Source organism: Palaemon carinicauda, chromosome 5 (genome assembly GCF_036898095.1).
Source record: "Palaemon carinicauda isolate YSFRI2023 chromosome 5, ASM3689809v2, whole genome shotgun sequence".
NCBI classification, from domain to species: domain Eukaryota; kingdom Metazoa; phylum Arthropoda; class Malacostraca; order Decapoda; family Palaemonidae; genus Palaemon; species Palaemon carinicauda.
The window spans coordinates 92,348,215-92,364,511 of record NC_090729.1 but is presented as its reverse complement, the minus strand read 5'-3'; the positions used below and the strand labels follow the sequence as shown (position 1 = coordinate 92,364,511).

Here is a 16,297-nt window from a genome sequence, read left to right as displayed (position 1 = left end):
CTATGTCCTTGCAAAATTTCAATTTTCTAACTAGTCAATGATAATGATATATAAAAGTCCCCTTTGCATTCAGTTCTTGAGGTTGAAACCAATCATTATGTCAGTCACACATTAGCAATTCAAGGCCTCCCATGTCGCAACACCCAATTCTGGCAAACATTGTGGACAGTTGCATCCCATGTGACCCAAAACGAACAAAATATCACCTGATTACTACACCATGATGTATTACGACATTAACCGTTACAAGCTACTAGCGCTAATCAAGATGAACTTACTTATGTACGTAATACTAAAGCAAAGCATGCCACTGATAAGGCCACACCCACATTTTTTGGTTGGATAGGATGGCCCAGTGCAGAGTCAAGAATCATGTCACTGTACTTAGTTACTAGGTAATTCACATAACGACATGTGTTACGACATTGTGTATATGGATGCCACCTATATAAATACCAGGTTGAGCTATGCAATGACTATTCTCATTCTAGATACAGACAGAACAATAACTACCTCATCCATCAAACTTTTAGAAGAACAAGGGCAACTCAGATTTGTTATACCTCATACCAGCCAACCAATTTGACCTGAATAAGTACAATCTATGATGGAATACAATATTACAATGTCATGCTGCCTGAAATGTTTAAAGGCTTAAAGGTCACTCATGAATGGCAGAGGAAAGGGACAGTGACATTGCCCTAGCAAGCACGACATTATATACAGTATATATATACATTATACACAGAATATATATACCGTATAAACTATATATATATATATATATATATATATATATATATATATATATATATATATATATATATATATATATATATATATATATATATATATATATATATATATATATATATATATATATATATATACTGTATATACTATATAAATATATATATAAATACATATATATACACACATATATATATAACAGATTTTGAGCGAAGCGAAAAATCTATTTTTGGGTGAGATGGCCATGTCGTCCTGATGGAAGTTCCTTAAAGTAGCTTCCTAAGGGATATATGTACTACAGTGATATTCCCAGAGAATTTTACCTTTAGGTATCCAGAATTCTAACTCCTGGCGCGAATATCCTTAAAATTTCTCCAAAGGATATCGCATAATATCAGCGGACGAATTCTTGACACGCCTCCATATCAATCTGCACCCCAAACAGCGTTTTGGCTTCGAGGAGGATGTGGCAAAAGAGAGCTGTCCAAAGGCTCTCCCCGCTCTCATAATACTATTGGGAATACAACAGCGCCATTCCCACGACGGCAGACATTCCTTGTAGCATTGAGCGTGGTGTTACAGATACAGTACCACGGGAGGGATACTGTGAAGATCTTTTCTTTTAGAAGAGATGGGTGGGTCCATCAGGACGACATGGCCATCTCACCCAAAAATAGATTTTTCGCTTCGCTCAAAATCCGTTTTTTGTGCTCAAGCCATGTCGTCGCGATGGAAGCATACCAGAGCATTAGTGTATCTGGACCACATGACACAAGGGACGTTACCGTTATTCGTCACCATCACTAATCATAACCAATGTTAGTGCTTCCTGCCTCCTACAGGGAAGATCATTCTAGACAGTAGAAAAGGGATCTTGAGGTTAACATACATAGTTTGACCAAACATGAGTACACACTGAATATACAAATAGTCTCATAGTTGTATATTTGCTAAAATAACATCAGTGTCTCTTATATCTATTATTTGATGCATACAAATATATGAGGGATACTTACTTTGGTAAGTTGAAGAACTCTGGCATGTATACATACAATTGTCTGGCAAAGGTGGACACACTACATTCTAATAGACATTTATTACTAATAAATGACTAAAAGATGTTCAGTAAAACGAATGTAGTATGACAATGGGATTATACCTTTAACAAGTACAAAGACTATATTTCCTTCTTGAAGGAAGAAATGAGTGAGTGTCACTCTCAGAGTGAAGAAAATTATAAAACAATTTCTCTTCATAATTCCTGTACTGGTTACTTCTATCTGCACTGTATACTTCGTACACCGGCACTAGTGCTATCTGTATAATTCCACACCTGGGATTTTGAACAGAGCCAGTGTTATCATGGTAACACTTAATTAAAAGAAGTCACACCTAAGAAGGGTGACCTATTCTCCCTTTAATTGACAGTCCCAGTCAATTAGCAGTTCATCGAAGAATTAGATGGCAGGTTAAATATTCTACCTGGTATCACCACATATTGCTTCAGATCATGGATTTGTCTAGCATAGTGTATGTAGAACACTCTAGATGATTCTCATCTGTTACATGTGCGAGGACATGTGAGGTCCCAAACCAAAAACTGTTTACTACAGTAATTAGGGGGCAGGTTTTAATACACTACCTGCCGCCACTACGAAGTGTTTCAGTTCATGCACTTGTTTTGCATAGTGTTTGTAAAACACTCTAGATGATTTCCATCCGGTGTATGAACGAAGGCGCTCAAAGTCCATACACTGAAAGAAGTTCAGTGATGAAGCAATCTTTCTCGGATCATGACCCGCGGGAGTACTGTCCAGATCCGATCTACGAATAAAGTAGGTGAGCTTCGCCTTTAGTTGTTTTAGGGATAAATTTGATCCAGAAGTTTCTCCTTTAAAGAGCTGTCCTCCCCTGAAGTCTGAAGTTCTACGAAGATAGACCTTTAGACACTCTACAGGACATAGAGAGACATCTTCCTTCAGAGGGCAGATTCTCCAGGGACCCCACCTCTTAGTGGGTAGCTCGTTTTTAGCGAGAAAGGATGGATCAGGAAATAGATTCAGTTCTCTCACTTCCGTGAACTGAATGTGACCCTCATCTCTGGATAGGGCCACTATTTCACTAACTCTAGCCCCGGAGGTGATAGCGAACAGAAAAATAACCTTTTGGGTCAGATCCTTAAGAGAACAATCTTCATTGTTCACAGATGAGGCATAATGTAAGACCTTGTCCAAAGACCAAGAGATGGGCTTTGGTGGTACCGCGGGCTTAAGCCTAGCACATGCCTTTGGAATCTTATTAAAGATTTCATTCGCCAGATCCACTTGAAAGGCATATAGGAGAGGCCTAGTCAAGGCTGACTTGCACGTACTTATCGTATTGGCTGCCAGACCTTGGCTATGAAGGTGGACAAAGAAGGACAGACAGAAGTTCATTGAAATTTCTTTCGGTCCTTTTACTCTGACAAACGCAACCCACTTTTTCCAGGAAGACTCATATTGTCTTCTAGTTGACTTGGCCTTGTATTCTTCTAAGAATTCTATATTGCCTTTTGAGATCCCAAACCTTTTTCTAACCGCTAGAGCGAGAAAATCATGAAATGAAGGGTTTTGGTTCTCTGTGATAAAACGAAGGGAGTTAATTTCTGAATCTTCGGAAATATACCTAGGGTCAGAGCTAGGACCAGCCTCATCTAGTCTATCAGCCCCACTAGAGGATCCTCGCCCCACTAGAGGATCCTCGTATGGGGCTATATAGCAAGGTAGTTTCTTGAACGCTCGTCGAATTGCAGTTCTGGGACTTTTTCCCATCTGGGAGGGAATATGTCTGCGCCCATGGACCATTCCAACTCTATCGGTTTGTATCGAAATAGAGTATCCACCGTCACATCATGGATCAGTTGTAAATGAACTGCTGGTAGGTGCCGTCCCTTCAAGAGAGGGATGGGTAACTTCACCAAGACTGAATGAGACTTTCGAATGTGACGTCTTATTATCGCTTCGGTGTCCCAGATTAGTCATAGGGAGCCTGATCTGTGTTGAGGGGGCTTCCCCACCCATGAAAGGACCAGCAGAGTCTTGGGACTTTCGTGCTCTAATTTCTGTTAGAGAAGCGATTAAAGAGGGACCAATCTCAGTCTTTTTTTATCTCTTCAAGCGTTTGATGCGTGTTTTCTCCAAGCTCTTAACGCATCTTTCCGGTGTGCCCTTAGCACCAGGTCTGTCACTATAGCGAACTGGGGAAAGATTAGCGCTTTTTCCTGTTGCCGTTTTGGTATTCTGACTGAATACCCGAGTCTCTTGACAGACCTCACGAGCTCCTTTTATATTTCCAAAGGAGAGGAGAGCTGATGTGACTGAGGGCTTCGATGGTTTTTTAAACATCGAAACCCCTGAGCTGGAGAAAGTCGAGACTTCTAGAAGCCTGTCTTGCATCCGTGATGTCCCAGGAACCGGGTCATCTCTTTGAATGCACATTGCCGGACACTTCGGGTGTTGCCCACTCCAGCCTCTTGATCTGGTATATTAATACCTGAACTATTTCTAGGCTTGAATTTGACGTGACTAAGTTCGTCAATCCTTTGAAGATATTTACAACTGTGAGTCTAACATGTATCTTCCTTAGGATGAATGTTATTCTCTGTAACATGAATTCTAGATAGGAGGAAGGGAGGTGGTTGACTGGAAGGTTCCAAAGGACACCTTTCAGGTCTGACAAGACTACGAACACCCTTAATTGGAACAAGGTCCATATGTTCAGAAGGATTAACATTCAGAACTTGCTGTGTTTTATGAACTTGAGTGGCAACAAGTTCAGAATGGCTCATTGATATCTTGAGTCCTTTTCGTGAACACGAAGCAGCCTTCCCTGGAACTCGATGAGCTAAAGTTTTCTTACTACCTGTATGCTCTATAGCTCTCAAGTATACTCCTCCAGGAGGGTTTTGAACAGTAGGAGAAGGTAAGGAAATGATTGTAGGGACATTTCTGTTTTCCATCAATGGCTCATCTTGAATAGGCTTTGGACCGAAGGATCGAAGGTCCTGCGATCCTGAGGGAAAGTTCCTCCTAGCCGTAGCGTCTTTATGCTTCAAGTAGTCAGTAGGCTTAGACTTTTGACCATCTGCTTGTAGCATCGTGGTCACTGGAATAGTGGGATGTTGTTGAGCAGCCCGGATATTTCCAGCATTTCCCATCTTCTTTTTAGGTTGGGGACCCACAACCACAGATGATTTTCTCTTTGAAGGAATGCCCCATTTTTTGGAGAAGACCTATGTTCTCCATGGTGGCGTTCTTAATTACTTCCTTAGTGACCTAGTGTGGGAAGAGGTCTTTACCCCAGATGTTGGAAGATATTAGCTTCCTTGTTTTGTGTTTTACTGTTGCATCAGCGAACACGAACTCTCTACATGCTCTCCTAGCCTTCATAAAGGCATAAAGGTCCTTCACCAAGATAGCCATATGCATTTTGGCTATGACCATGAGCATGTCTGGGGTACTCTCATAGGTTAAACACAACTCTATGTAGTTTTGTAGAGAAATGGATGTTGCAAGATTCTCCTTTGACTCCTGTTCATTACACAAGAGCAACTCAGACAATTTAGGGAGACATACCTTGAATTGTCGACTTACGACGTCCTTGTCTAATTTTCCTACTGAAAATGTCAAATGGACTTCCTTCCAATCCTTTTCCTGTCCGGGAAAAGCTGGTGACAAAGGCTTGCACTCATCGAGTGTGGGACATGGCTTACCCGCCTCTACCGCTTTGGCAACAGAAGTAAATGCCTTCCCCATAAAGGGGAATGAGAGTGAAGTAGGAGCAAGAAAGGAAGGGTGTCCGTTATTCAGTGAGAATACCTTCGACTCTGAATAACCCGCCTTTCTTAGACTACCAGAAAGGATAGTCTGTGCCTTATAATGGTCGAGAATCAAGACCTCCTTTGGTTCCGTTCCTTTTCTTGACTGGTTCGTACTTCAGTCGAACCCAACAATTAGGGAAAGCATCAAAGCTTGGCCAAAATTGTATTTTGTCCAAAGGAACAGCACCTATTTTCTCTGAGATGCAGAGATTGCCATTTGAAATCAGAATCTGCTCCGCGGACCTCCAGGGATTGGTTATGGAGCATGTTGGTAGGTCTTGATTCATGGGTTGTTTGACTGACCCTTGAGAAGCGACAAGAGAAACTTTACGAGGATCTATCTTGTGTTTTACTTCCTGCTTTTCGTTTTGTCTACGAAAGCTCTCTATTTGATTCTTCAGTTGGATACATAATTGTACCACATTATCCAAATTAGGGGTAGAAGACGAAGATGTCGACATCGATGGCTCTAAAGCCGGCACAGGCGGAGGAAATTCCGACACAACATTTTCCTCTTCTACCTTGGGGCATTTCTTGCCCTTAATCCCAAAGGTTTTCTAGCCGTCAGGGGATGTAGTTAGCTCCTGAGGCATTACTGTTTCCTCACTTGCTTCCAGAAATAGTAGCTTATGCATCCCATCATTAGGTAGGAAAGGTCCCGGAGAGATCTTTTGAAAGCCTCTCACCTAGTTGCGTAATTTATATTGAGCTGTATCCCTAGTCTCTGTAGACTTGGGATTTTCAAAACCTTCGGACATTAATGTCCGACATACAGTGATGCCTCAGCATACGAAAGTAATCCGTTCAGGTTTCGTATGCTGATTTTTTTCGTATCCTGAGTCGCGTTTTACATGTAAATAGCCTAATCCGTTCCAAGCCTTACGAAAAGACACCTTTTCTTTCTTAAACACGCTAAACTTTAGTAATAAACTTGCAATGCAGCCATTTCTATCATTCAATAATTAACCCAACTGTTAAAAACAGCCTAATCCATTCCAGAAACCACCATGAGATTATTCAATAATGTAGTTATAGCCTAGTTATCCCCTCCAAGCCCTAAGAAAACGGTCCGTGTTCTTTACTACTGTATAAAAGTTACGGTACTGTATGTAAAGCATTTGGATCAGTGAAGGTGTATTGTTACTTGTACACCTAAATTAAGGGTTGATACCCTGAAAAAAAGGGTATTGTACTCTCGGCGACGAGTTGGGATCTCGGAAGCTTTTCGTATTCTGAAAATTTTTTCGTATACTGGGGCATAAAAATCTTTGTATTGCTTTTCGTACCCTGAATTTTTCGTAAGCAGAAACTTTTGTATCCAGGGGTATCACTGTATATTGCAAACCTGTGGGTTCCAATAATGTATGGATCCGGAAATAATATTGCAGGGGGCATGAAACCTGCAAGTATTATGACCGTAAAAATACTTACTCTTGGCCTTGCAGAGGACTGCAGCACAAGGTATCTGGTGTTCCTCCTGTAAAGAAAGGAAAACCAAATGAGTATACAATGGATTATCTCCTTGACAATCAACATGCAAATGTCCTTTACAATATAGTAGCTTAGGATAGTTACGCTACAAAGGGATAATAGGAGATACATACTTGTGTACCCCTGTGAGCAAATGCTGTTGCCTGCCCTCAGTATTAACTACATGGAGATTTCTCTATAGAGTAACTCCAAGTAGAAGGACTCTGACCCCTAGGGGTAGAGAAGTATCAAATCATTGTCCCAAAATAATGTTAATACTGAGGGGTCAGGATGACTGATTCTCGATCAAAATATTGAAAAAAAAACTATTCATTCAATATATGAAACGGTACCAGCAGAATGCTCGTACAAGGGTACCCAAGGTATGTCAGAAAATACTACTGTATCATGGTACTGTAGTTTTCTAATTGCAGTAAGTCTATATTGCAATTTATTGGCTACTGTACATCATGTATTGTAGTCTAGTCATTATGCTGCCTTCGTAGTAGCATATGACAGTATGGTCCTTCTACCATGAAGCGAGCTGGACTAGGAAAATAAAGACATATATTTGTATATCCCACTCAGCCTATTTGCTATAGTCTTCCTACTATATTAAAATATAGAGTTTCCTGATCAGGGAGACTCAAGGAAAAAGGCTCCACCCTTTAAGGGGTAGGAGTGTATTACTCCTGCCTTGAAGTGTTTAATATTGTAGGGTAATACTAAAACTGATTTCTAATCAGGATATTAAAGAAATCATATTCATTCAATATAGGATTGGGCTCAGCAAATGCCTTTGTTGGATATCCAAAATATATTGGAAATAACTACTAGTGTAAACTATATAGTAGTTTTCTATCTGCAGTATATTATATAATGCAGATATACTGGCTACCTGTATGAAATATACAGTAGTTCAGCCGGCATAGCTAGGTCTTGCCGGTATAGCTAGGTCTTGCCGGCATACCCGGCATGCTAGCTAGAGAGAAAGAGAGAGAGAGAGAGCATGGAAAAAAAAGGCTACTCCTTACTGTGAATGTATACAGTAATTAAGGATGTAAAAGTCTAATTTGACTGCCTTTTTCCAGAGAGAAGGTTCTAATAGAAGGGGAGAATGTACCATTCAGGCTTCCATGCAGCTACAGTACTATTGCCGACAAGGTACCGCCGATACACTGCCGGCCGGCAAGTCCAGCAGTACCAGTACAGTCGGCGTGCTGCCAACTGAGTCAGCACTATCTGTGCCGGCCTGGCCGGCAGTACCCCGGCCACAGGACCTGTAGCAGCAGTCCAAGGGAGGACTGAAGAACCTTGGGAACAGAAGGGACTTCCCTCTCACGGCCTTCATGGTCGCCGGCAGCCATCTTGGCTGCCGGCTAGGCCAGCAATTGCCGACAGATGATGTGGTTGGCGGCAGTATGCTCTGTCGTCAGCCAAAGACATGGCTCGAGAGAGAGTCTGGCTGGCTCCGGCAACCTACCAGCAAAGGAAGGTTGCAAGATGCTGGCCTAAAGAAAGACAATGGCTCAGCCATCAAAAGAGCACAGAGGGGTAGGGAACAGGGTCCTGTAACGAGTGTGAAAGGAACTGGCAAAAATTGTCAATCCTACCACCTGTAAAAGAAACTCTGTTTCGGTATCGGCAGAATCCCAGGGAACAGGAGAGACTCAGATCTCCAACCCAGAGATTGCCGACACAGTTAAGGGGAAGGCGGGACTGCCGCCTCCTCTCAACAAAGAAGAAACAGAGTTCCAGTGCCACGTATCCTAGGCTAAAGAAAATTACTCTTCAGCCCAGAGTACTGTGGCATAGGACTAGTCTTTTAGTTGCAAGGAGAAGATGGTATCCTACCATAACTTCAAGTGCGGCTAATAAGGGCTAACCTCCATTGCCGGCCACCTAGCCAGCAGGGGAATGATGGTATCCTACAACCCATTCGCCCTGCCGGCAGGTCGCCGACATAAGACTAAATACTCTGAGATTCTGACTAAATCCTAAAACCCGATGGTATACCACAACCAACGGGAGGACAAACCCTAAGTTAGCCACGTCTGAATAAAATTAAAGGCACAGATATTAGGGTTGTAGCCTGAGGCTACACTCAGAGGGAAAGAGATTACCCTTAAGTCTCCGAAGCGACATGTAATGTTTCATAACATTCTAGGAAGTATCAGTCTTCACTGAATGAAAACAATACACGAGGGTAACCGGGGAAAGTCTGAACGTATAGTAAAACGTCTAGGTAAGATTACCTAGGCTATACGAGATCTTGGTTACCTAAATCACCGAAACTCTAACTATACGATCGACAGAGAAAAGGGGGAAACAAAAATTATGCACATTATCGAAACTTTACAAGAGTAATTGCCTAAATAGCTAAATAATTAAAACAATTAAATAAAGCTATTAAAAACTGGAAGTCGTTCTGCTATCTAAATAACACATGCCTAACAAACGACGGCGCCATGGCGCCTCCAGTAACTGGCCTAGCTCTTAAACACAATAAAATACTCTAATTTCATTGTGAAACAGGAACTAATATATACTCATAGTAAAGACCCGATACTCAACTTTCCAGAGGCGGAAGAAGATTGAGAAAGCTTAATAATAATCCTGTAAAACGATCGAAAAGTTAGTTCATCAGGAAATATCACCGAGCGAGATAGCTACAAAAAAAGGAATGTCCGCCGTCGTATTCCCAATAGTATTACGAGAGCGAGGAGAGCCTTTGGGCGGCTCCCTTTAGCCACATCCTCCTCGAAGCCAAAACGCTGTTTGGGATGCAGATTGCTATGGAGGCGCGTCAAGAATGCGTCCGCTGATATTATGCAATATCCTTTGGAGAAATTTTAAGGATATTCGTGCCAGGAGTTAGAATTCTGGATACCTAAAGGTAAAATTCTCTGGGAATATCACTGTAGTACATATATCCCTTAGGAAGCTACTTTAAGGAACTTCCATCATGACGACATGGCTTGAGCCCAAATATATATATATATATATATATATATATATATATATATATATATATATATATATATATATATATATATATATATATATATATATATATATATATATACAGTGAGCCCTCGCTACTTCGCGGTTCGACCATCGCGGATTCACCACCGCGGATTTTTTTCATAACCCATATACTGTATATAAACGTATCTCGGATTTTCCGGAAATTTCAAAAATACCGCGATATATGAAGACACCAAATGCGATATTTCGTTACCTGTAATTCCATTAATACTGTAATTAGTATTATCTGCTCTTACTGATGGTTCATTGCATTACATATGACATATAATTCAGTACAGAAAGAAATAAAACACGAAAAGAGAACGTGATCATACGATAATTCAGTATACAGTACGTACAGTAGTACAGTAAAATTAAATCGAACATGAAATACAAATCAGATGCAGTCATACCGTATTAGAATGGTGTAAGGCTGCTGATGGCTACTACTGTACTACAAATGTAATGGATGTGCATCTTTTCCATGAATCTTTTGTATGTATACGTACGTAGTACTGCATCCAATAATATTCTTGTTGCAAAAATCACATCTCGAATAAGCGTACGAGAGAGAGAGAGAGAGAGAGAGAGAGAGAGAGAGAGAGAGAGAGAGAGAGAGAGAGAGAGATTGAGACACATAGAATGAGAAATGAAACAAAAACAGTGATGAGAGAGAGAGAGAGAGAGAGAGAGAGAGAGAGAGAGAGAGAGAGAGAGAGAGAGAGAGATCCAATAAAACACACAATAGGACAAGAAACAAAAACAGTGATGAGAGAGAGAGAGAGAGAGAGAGAGAGAGAGAGAGAGAGAGAGAGAGAGAGAGAGAGAGAGAGAGAGAGAGAGAGAAAGACATATCCTACAACAAAACAAGCGTAAAATAGCGTATGTAAAGCTGTACTGTATACATAGGGTACCTTGTACTTTGAATTGGTAACTACTACGTAGCATATAAGACGGATTGTGATTGGTTCAAGCGCTGATAGATGACGAATCAGAACCCAAGTTTTGTAAACTAGCCTGTGATTGGTGTTTTGACGGCTTCTCCAACCCGCAGCATCTTTTCGCAGCCACTTTGTTTGCCGCTCTCTCGCCGTGTAGATGTTGCTACGTTATTGTGAACTTTAATCTGTGCTGTGCGTGACTGTTTTAAGTTGAACTTTTTGTTGAACTTTCTGTTAAACACTACAGTGAACCCTCGCTACTTCGCGGTTCGACCATCGCGGATTCACCACTTCGCGGATTTTTTTCATAACCCATGTATATACATATATCGCGGATTTTCCAGAAATATCGAAAATACCGCGATGTGACCGATGGTGCGAGATTGGAGAAAGTAAGGACAATTGAATCGTGATTGATTTTCAATATAAATGAAACTTTGAGGAGCAACAAAGATATCATTTGTTAGAGAGATAGAGAGAGGTAAGGAATGGGAGGTAGTGAAAAGTAGCCCACAGAGAGAGAGAGAGAGAGAGAGAGAGAGAGAGAGAGAGAGAGAGAGAGAGAGAGAGAGAGAGAGGGGAGATAGGTAGAGAAAGAGAGAGAGGTAGAGAGAGAGAGAGAGGTAGAGAGAGAGAGAGAGAGAGAGAGAGAGATTAAATGTAATAAACAAAAAAATTTGATAGGTTATAACACATTGGTGCTTATGTAATATCAACTGTATACTGTAGATGGTTTGAATAAGTTAAGAAATGGTATAAATGATACTTTGTTAGTGTATTCGTACACACTCAAGAGCGGCAGCTAGATGACAGCTGATCTAATCACAGCCAAAAGTAAAAAAAAAAGAAGTCAACAATACTCGATTTTTAAAACAAACCCGAAATTTAAAAACAAAAGTACACGCTTTCTTAATGTGCAATTAACTATTTAAAGAGTGGCAATTTTCTAGAATAAAATGATATTTCCCAAAAAATAGTGGTTTGCTGATGAAATCGGATGCCGTATTTTTAGCTATGATTGAAATGGATGTAGACTCGGCCTAATTATTTCGTTTCGTATTTAATTGACACTAAGAAAACTAATTTTAGTTTCTTCATCTAAATGTAAGTATTGTATAACACGAAGAGAGAGAGAGAGAGAGAGAGAGAGAGAGAGAGAGAGAGAGAGAGAGAGAGAGAGAGAGAGAGAATCAGCTGTTGTACTCAAATGGCGTGTTTTTGTTTCTTGAGAATTTCATCGCCACGACTTTAACAACAACATACTGTACTGAACTTTACAGTATTATACAGACTACTGTAATATGATAAAGTAAAATATTTGTAATCTATTTTATATGAAATGGGGCTATTTTTTTTTTGTTTAAAATTTACATTTACGTATGTAAAACAACTCTCTCTCTCTCTCTCTCTCTCTCTCTCTCTCTCTCTCTCTCTCTCTCTCTCGTAGATTGTTTTCCTGCTTTGCTACGTATGTATGATTTTATATAGATACGGTAAATAATATTTGTAATAACATATTTTATTAAAGCTTTTACTGAAATATCATTATTTATCACTTTCATCATGCGCGTTAAATTCCTTAGTTTGTTTACTGAGCGTACTTTATGACGCCGTCGTTTCAGGCGGCGTCATAAAGAGAAACATTTCATTTGGAAGTCCTAAGAAAAATTAAGTAAAACATTAGTAATAACCAAATCAACATACTGTACTGAATAATCAATATAATCGATGCAGAAACTAACCTATACACAGATGTGTAAATGCGTTTGTTTCTTCATTATAATCAGAGATAAACGTAAACAAAACATTGGTTGCCATTTTTTATCGTGCTTTTTGGCGTGTTTAGGAAACGCATGATATAAAGTCGCCCTTAATATTTGTGCCTGTTTTAGTTTAGGGTACGTTAGTACATGCATTAAGTGTTCTGTACATTAAAGGGTAGTTTGTTAACAGTACTACGTACAAGGGAAGGTTTTAAAAGTCTGAATATACATGTTAAATACATAGGTAAATATGGTGTCACTACTTCGCGGATTTTCACCTATCGCGGCCGGGTCTGGAACCTATCTACCGCGATAAACGAGGGTTCACTGTAATTCAGTACAGAAAGAAATAAAACACGAAAAGAGAATGTGATCATACGATAATTCAGTATACGTAGTAAAATTAAATCGAACATGAAAAGCAAATCAGATGCAGTCTGACTTTGTCATATTTGAATGGTGTAAGGCTGCTGATGGCTACTACTACAAATGTAATGGATGTGCATCTTTTCCATGAATCTTTTGTATGATTACGTACATAGTACTGCATCCAATAATATTTGTTGCAAAAATCACATCTCGAATAAGCGTACATATCCTACAACAAAACAAGCGTAAAATAGCGTACGTAAAGCATATATACCGTGTATACATCCATTTAAATCGTAGCTTAAATACGGCATCCGATTTCATCAGCAAACCACTATTTTTTGGGGAAACATCATTTTATTCTAGAAAATTGCTACTCTTTAAATAGTTAATTGCACATTAAGAAAGCATGTACTTTTGTTTTTAAATTTCGGGTGTGTTTTAAAAATCGAGTATTGTTGACTTCTTTTTGTTTTACTTTTGGCTGTGATCAGATCAGCTGACGTCTAGCTGCCGGTCTCAAGAATATGCGCGTACGAAAACAATCTCTCTCTCTCTCTCTCTCTCTCTCTGGGCTACTTTTCACTACCTCCCATTCCTTACCTCTATCTCACTAACAAATGAAATTTTTGTTGCTTCACAAAGTTTCAATCATATTGAAAATCAATCATGATTCAATTTTCCTTACTTTCTCCAATCTCGCACTATGTCACATCGAACGTTATAGCGGTAACTTAATTGTTCGACAACTTTAAAAATCGGCCTAGTACTTGCTTCTTCTCTTACTTTTTCTTTTTTTTTAGATGGTTTCATAATTGAAGGGGGTACAAGTTGACTTATAACTGAAGTTAGGGAAAGTATTTTGGATATGGAATAGAGAATCATCTTTAGTAACAGTTTAGAATTATCGTAAATTATCATTCGGTCATTAGCGGCAGTTTGTTATTGTTGATTAAACGCCGAAAAAAGAAAAAAAAATTGTTTTCCTGCTTTGCTACGTATGTATGATTTCATATAGATACAGTAAATAATATTTGTAATAACATATTTACTAAAAGCTTTTAACATCATTATTTATCACTTTCATCATGCGCGTTTAATGCCTTCGTTTGTTTATTACGATCGAAGATGGAGCGTACGGTAAACGAATGGAAGGTTTCCGTTTCAGGCGGCGTCATAAAGAAAAACATTATATAAATGACATTCATTCCATTTATTTGGCAGTCCTAAGAAAATAACAAAATCAACATATAATCAATACTTGGTAAGATTGCTGTCGATGCAAAAGCTAACCTATACACAGATGTGTAAATGCGTCTGTTTCTTCATTATGATCAGAGATAAACGTAAACAAAACATTGGTTGTCATTTTTTATTGTGCTTTTTGGCGTGTTTAGGAAACGCATGATATAAAATCGCCTTTAATATTTGTGCCTGTTTTAGTTTAGGGTACTGTAGTACATGCATTAAGTGTTCTGTACATTAAAGGGTAGTTTGTTAACAGTACTATGTAAAGGGAAGGTTTTAAAAGTCTGAATATACATGTTAAATAAATATGTAAATATGGTGCCCCTACTTCGTGGATTTTCAGCTATCGCGGCCGGGTTTGGAACCTATCTACCGCGATAAACGAGGGTTCACTGTACACTAAAAAAATGGAAGGTTTCCGTTTCAGGCGGCGTCTTTAAGAAAAACATTATATAATTGGCATTCAATTCATTTATTTTGAAGTTCAAAGAAAAATTAAGTAGACCAACATTGGTAATAACAAAATCATCATATAATCAATACTTGGTAAGATAGATGTCGATGCAAAAACTAACCTATACACAGATGTGTAAATGGGTTCGTTTCTTTGTTATGATCAGAGATAAATGTTAACAAAACAATAGTTATCTTATTTTATAGTGCTTTTTGGTGTGTTTAGGAAACGTATGATATAAAATTGCCTTTATTTTGATAATTTTAGATTTTACATGATACAACAGAAGCTAGTCTATACAGTGATTTTTTTGCTATTAACCAGTTGTCTTATACAATATATATGACAAACATTAAAATTTGTCATTTTAGATCGTGTTATATCGGGAAATGTATGGTATTTACACCCATCCTGGTTGTAATTTTAACCTTTTTCAAGTTCTTAAAACTTTAAAGAATATTAAAGGTTTGATTTATTTACAAGAACAATTTAATATAAAAAATACAGTATAGTCCATAAAAAGTATTGGATATGAGTAGTAAATACGTTAGAATAGGCAAGTAGCTGGTTGCCATGGCCCTAAGGGCATTATTTCTAGTAGTTGTGTGTTTCGAAATATGCGAGTTTTCGTTTATGGGGGTCATTGATAGACCAAATTCTCGCATAATTTGGGACCCTACTGCACATCCAAAACAAAGAAGTACAAGGTCATCCTGCCTGTTCCAGTTGTAAGAGGTGCTTTTAATTTGGGCTGGATGTATCAGCCTACATAAGTTTTCTGATAAAAGTAGAGAATAGATATTTGACTCAATTTTGGGACAGTCTTTAAGATGTAATTATTACTCTATTTCAGTCATGCTGTATATAGAGGTGGTCTAATAAATAAAGCAGTTCCACAGTAAGCTACTGGATCTAAGCTACCTCTGGGAAATTTATGGTATGACCAAATAAAAATATTTACCTTAAACAAAAATTTCAACAATGCAGAAAGAGTCTAGTGCTTCCAGGAGGATGAGCACTCATCTGTATCAAAAACAAAACTTGGGAAGTATAAAAAGTGTAACCTAACTTACTCAGGTAATTTTGCATACAAAATTTTCATGTTATGAAGAGATGCAAAGAATTTTTCGCCTCATCTTACGAAAAATTTTTTTCATAATATGAAGAGATTTGCCAGTCAGGCTGAGTAAAATAGTTACCCATTAAAAATATGAGCCAGTTGAAGAAAACAGGTTGTTTGTACCTAATAAAAAATGTAACTCTCTCTAGTATGCTATTTACGTGATTCATAATATGATATTTTCACAAAACGAAAGCCACTACAGAACTAATTAATATCGTATCATGAGGCATTACTGTACGCTGATCTGTATACTGGTTGCCGATTGACTTTCAGACCCAAAGATCAATCTCAAGC

At 38.8% G+C, this 16,297-nt stretch overlaps 1 protein-coding gene across 4 annotated transcripts in view; it reads right to left on the bottom strand.

The window, feature by feature from the left end:
- Prp40 (pre-mRNA processing factor 40) overlaps positions 1-16,297 on the bottom strand; it is an 874,860-nt gene that overhangs the window by 218,280 nt on the left and 640,283 nt on the right. The window lies entirely within an intron of this gene.